The 5,210-nt window shown below is 43.1% G+C and overlaps 1 protein-coding gene across 1 annotated transcript in view; it reads left to right on the top strand.

Annotated features, from left to right (window-relative positions):
- Nucleotides 1-441: 441 nt before the first annotated feature.
- Nucleotides 442-5,210, top strand: part of LOC115271365 — a 14,909-nt gene continuing 10,140 nt past the window's right edge. Inside the window, exon 1 of the mRNA XM_029913420.1 lies at nucleotides 442-498. The gene's annotated coding sequence lies outside the window, so the exon portion shown is untranslated. The remainder of the gene's footprint in view (nucleotides 499-5,210) is intronic.

Raw genomic sequence — 5,210 nt, 5'->3', positions numbered from 1 at the left:
CATTCTGGAGACTCCTTAGTTTTGTTCTGCCTCCTGTAGCATCTACTGCAAGACAGAGAATTAAAAAACAAAACAAACAAAAAACACCCGGAAGAGTCGGTTTGTCTCCTGCCTGGAATTACTGTAACCCCTTCCCCCTGGCAGCTCAGACTAGGAGGATGGTAGAGAGAGGTCCAAATGGAAGACCAAAGCTATATTCCTCCTGCTCTGTATCCCTGGTGGAGGATGGAGAAGGAATGGCGTGTGCATTGTGCAGTCCAGCCGTCTCATCTGAAAGGTCAGAAAGGTTTTACTTTGGCCATCTTAATCTGTCCCAGGAGCTGGTTCCTCGCCTGTGGGGAGTCTGACAGCCAGGTTGTGAATGTCTTGAAGAACGGTGGAAAAATGAAGAGCGCTCTTCTCCTGGAGGCAGTTACCCCAGGGTGCTGCCCTTTGATGTACAGGGAACCCATAAGCAGGTCTGGCTGAATCTGTCACAGACAAAGCAAGGAGAGGCTGGTAAGACTGTTACATGTGTGTGCCCTCCTGTGGCGCAAGACCTCAGTGGGCAGTTTGACCTCTTTTGTTTAGCCCCAGGGGAAGTCAGGAATTCTTCATGGAGGTGAGAAGAAGGGAAGAAATTCCTCTTTGGGCTAGGGAGCTCTTGGATTTGGTGTAGAATATGAACTGAAACCATAAACTCCCTGAACATTAAATCTCACCAAATGAAGGTCAATCCATCCTCATCATCATATCCACACATTATACTCCATACCCGAACACAACCACTCTATGAACTTCCTACCCTCATAACTCAATGTCTGTACTTTGACCCATCAACCTTTTACCCCCAATCAGGGATATTGCAGATTATGTATTCTGTATGCCACCTGTTCTTAGACCGAACTTCGCACCCCTCGATAATCCATACGTTATTCCCTGAAAACCAGAAACTTCTATGCTTATACTCTGTACTGTTCACTTTTTTTTAATAACATAATCTCAATACAATTTTTAGCACTTTTACCTCAGAGGCTGCCATCTCATGAACCCCAGGCAGTAGCTGCATTGTCTCCTTACAGGCATCCTATGCATTCTCAAATGGGCAAAGATAAAGAGATGCCTGCTAGCAGAAGAGGTTCATGGGACTCCTCATCTGACTCAGGTTTCCAATCCCTATCTTCCCTAAAGAGTAAAATTTGAAAAAGGAGAAAAGGGTTCAAGAAATTGTCTCAGAACCTTAGGAGAAAACTGGCCTGTTCTGGGGATAGCAGTTCCACTGACTGATCTGCTCACAAGATTTTCATACTTGGAAAGAAAAAGCTTAAAGGGAATATAATTGTTTGTGTCTGGTGGTTCTTCATCATTTGATTCATTTTCATCCTCCTCTTCATGGGCATCATCAAAGAAAAAGCTGGCTAGGAAATCTGTTCAATCTAAGTCCAAGAGAGAGAGAAGTCAAGTGGAAAGTCAAGATCTTCACAAGAGAAAGATGAAACTCTCAATCTCAGCGTCTGAAACACAGGATGAAGCGATGCAAGAGGAATCTTTTTCCGGCTTAATCACTTGAGAAGATGTTACAAAAGGTGATTAGATACTGTACTTGGGTATTCTGTCAGATGAGCTCATTAGAAAGGATTCTTAGGAGGGAGAAGAGGAGAATGCTACGGAAATTGCAAAAAAAATAAATAAATAAAATTCCCCAGCCTGTTTAGAAATATGAACCGTACATTCCCCTTCATGTCTTTTTGGAAAAAGTAATTAAGTCTGAAAGGGAAACACCGTCAAAGTCTTTGAGATTGTAGAGTTTTTTGGGAAGCCTGAAGAAAGTGCACTATAGACAAGCAGATCTTGTGTCTCTTCCCAAAGTGGACAGGGCAGTTTCAGCACTAGTCAAAGACACTGCTATCCAAATGGAAGGGGACTTTTTCCCAAAAGAACCCAACAACTGTAGAATGGAAATACCACTGTGCCATATGTTCCTCTCTGAGGTCTTCTGCTATTGCAACATGCTGGCCTGGACTGAGTTTGGTAGCCAGACTGCCAAAAAGGTTAAGATAGATCAATGCAGTTAGGTTCGGAGTTAAAGAAAATCTTAGTGGCTTCAGCATTCATAGCCAATGCAACCAGAGATGCTTTGGAGGTCATGGCATGTGCAGAAGACATGAATGTGATGACCAGACGGCACCTGGTTATGAGCCTGGAAGGGCAATATATATGCCAAAAATATGTTAATGGCTTTGAAATATTCAGAGGTCAGTTACTGGGGAGCTATTAGACAAAGAGGTGGTGGAATCCTCAGATAAATAAAAAAAGACCTTACTGAAGCCTCCTACCTCCAGAGCTGCGAAAAAGGATAGTTGACCTTATTACAGGTCTAAATATTTTTCTCATGGCTACTCCGAAGTATGGTAGGTGAGACAGCAACAAAGGCAAATGGAACAAGTCTAAACCTGGAAAGAGGAGAGACTAGTCTTCCTGCAATGGAAATTCCAACACTAGAAACAGTGCCTGATAATGGTCAGGAGAGGTCTGACAAGCAACACCTAGTGGGGAGACTATTAAAATTCAAGGGCCAATGGCCTCTCTCCACATCAGACAGATGGATCCTGGATGTGGTTTGATAAGGTTGCATCATAGAACTTTCAAACAAAAAAAGGTCTCTGTGCCTGAAAGCACCTCAACATGCAGGGACTTAGCTAATTATCCCATTCTATTGCGTTTTATGTCAAGGGTACTATTAAGGGCTGAACACTTCAATAGTCTGCTCAATAAACTATCCACAGTCGATCGGCGTGTCCTTGATCAGTTACCCGAGAAACCCATCAAAGGATCTCGACCTCCCTCCATCAGTTGAAGAAGTCATGAAAGCTATCAAACAATTCAACCCTGGCAAAGCATCTGGAAAGGATGATATTTCAGCAGAATTGTACAAAGTAGCAGGCCCAAAGGGTATCGAGGTATTTCACAACATTTTGAGTAGCATTTGAGAGGAAGAAGAAATGCCACACGACTTCAACGATATTATTGTATCACTGTTTAAAAACAAAGGCAGCAAAGCTGACTGTAGAAACTACAGAGGCATTTCTCTTCTCTGTACGACATGGAAAATACTAGCTCGCATTCTACTGAACAGACTCATTGTGAATGTATCTGAGGAGAATCTGCCAGAAGCGCAGTGTGGTTTCAGACCTGGCTGTAGTACTACAGACATGATCTTTGTCATAAGGCAAGTCCAGGAAAAATGTTTGTTTAGAGCAGAACATGGACCTGTATGCAGTTTTCATTGACTTAACCAAAGCTTTTGATACGGTCAATGGAGAGGGTATATGGGCTATTCTACATAAACTGGGTTGCCCAAGAAGGTTCATACAAATCATCTGTCTGTCCCATGGCCACATGACAGTGCAAGGGCTCTCCAATAGTGATTCTTCTGATGCATTTGAAATCTCAAATCCAGTGAAGCAAGACTGTGTACTTACTCCAATGTTGTTTTTACTGTGTCCTCAGCCATGCCACTAGGGACTTGGATCAGGGGATATACATCTACTGCTGCCTCAGTGGCTCCCGCTCTAAGACCAAGACACTTTAGAGACTTCTTGTCGAGGCACTTCTTTGCAGATGACTGCGCATTGATGGCCCATAGACGTGACGACCTTTCAGGTCATCATTGATAGGTTTTCTGAAGCATCCCAGCTCTTTGGCCTCACCATCGCTCTTGGGAAGACAGAGATCTTGTTCCAACCAGCACCTCATTCCAATGCCCCAGTACCAGCCATCTTCATCCAAGGCACACAGCTGGAAAATGTGGATCAGTTCAAGTATTTGTGTAGCACCATCTTGAGTGACGGTTCCCTTGATAAGGAAATTGCCTCCAGAATTAGTAAAGCCAGGCAGGTCCTTGACCGATTCTGAACAAAAGTCCTTAACCAACACAACATTCGTGTCTCCACCAGAACGAAGATTTACAGTGCTGTGGTTCTAACATCTCTCCTGTATGCATCTGAGACTTGGACTCTATAGACAGCACATTACATAGCTTTCACATGTGCTCCCTTCGCTCAATAATGAGCATTCGCTGGCAGGACAGAGTGACCAGTATTAAGGTCCTTGAGAGAGCGCAAACAACCAGCATTGAGGAATGCTACTGAGAGTACAGTGTGGGTGGATTGGACATGTCATCAGAATGGAAGACCACCGTCTCCCAAAACAGATCTTGTATGGGGAGCAGAGTCAGGGCAAAAGAAAGAAGGGTCCTCCGTATAAGCGCTTCAAAGATAACCTGAAGAGCAGTCTCCAGCTATCTGGCATCAGTCTCAACTCAAGCAAATGCCTTAGAACAGGATTCACTGGCATTCTCTGGCAAGATCTGCATTTAACAGGTTTGAGTGGGATAGATGAAATCTCGAGGCTGCAAGTGAAAGGCGCCACAGAGCTGTATCATAGCAAAAATCATAGATATGGACTTCCCATGCCCTTGGTGTGGCCGACTGTGCATCAGGGTTCGGACTTTGTAGTGATATGTGTAGCCATAAATGAGAATTGTAACAATATCGTCATCTTTGTCAGCGATGAACTACCAACACTAATAAGGGGACTCTTAGAGGGTTCCTTTCTCTCGCAGTTAACTAAACAATTATCTGTGTGTGCTTACAAATTAACAGGGTGATAAGAAATAGCCAGCATGGATTTGTCAGTAACAGATCATGCCAAACCCACCTAATTTCCTTCTTTTGACAGGGTTACTGGCTTAATGGATGGGGGGAACCAGTAGAAATGATATAGCTTGATTTTTAGGAAGGCTTTTGACACTATCCCACATGATATTTGCATAAGCAAACTAGGAAAAAAGGGTTTAGATGAAATTACTATAAGGTGGGTGCACAACTTATTGAAAGACCACACTGAAAGAGCAGTTATCAGTGGTTCGCTGTCCAGACTGGGAAGATGAATCTTGTGGAGTCAATCCTGGGTCTGGTACTACATTTTCATTAATGACTAGGATAATAGAGTGGAATTTGTTTATAAAATGACACCATGTTGAAAGGGGTTGCAAGCACTTTGGAGAACAGGCTTAGAAGTCAAAATGATCTTTGATAAATTAGAGAATTGGTCTGAAATCAAGATGAAATTCAATGACAAGTGCAAAGTACTACATTTAAGAAGGAAAAATCAAATATGCAAGCCAAACCCCGCCCCAAAAAACAAACAGCTGGCTAGTACTGCTGAAA

This window comes from Terrapene carolina, unplaced genomic scaffold, assembly GCF_002925995.2.
Source record: "Terrapene carolina triunguis isolate 2854851 unplaced genomic scaffold, T_m_triunguis-2.0 Scaffold58, whole genome shotgun sequence".
NCBI classification, from domain to species: Eukaryota; Metazoa; Chordata; order Testudines; family Emydidae; genus Terrapene; species Terrapene triunguis.
Note: the sequence above shows the minus strand (reverse complement) of the source record. Positions and strands in the feature narration are given on the sequence as shown.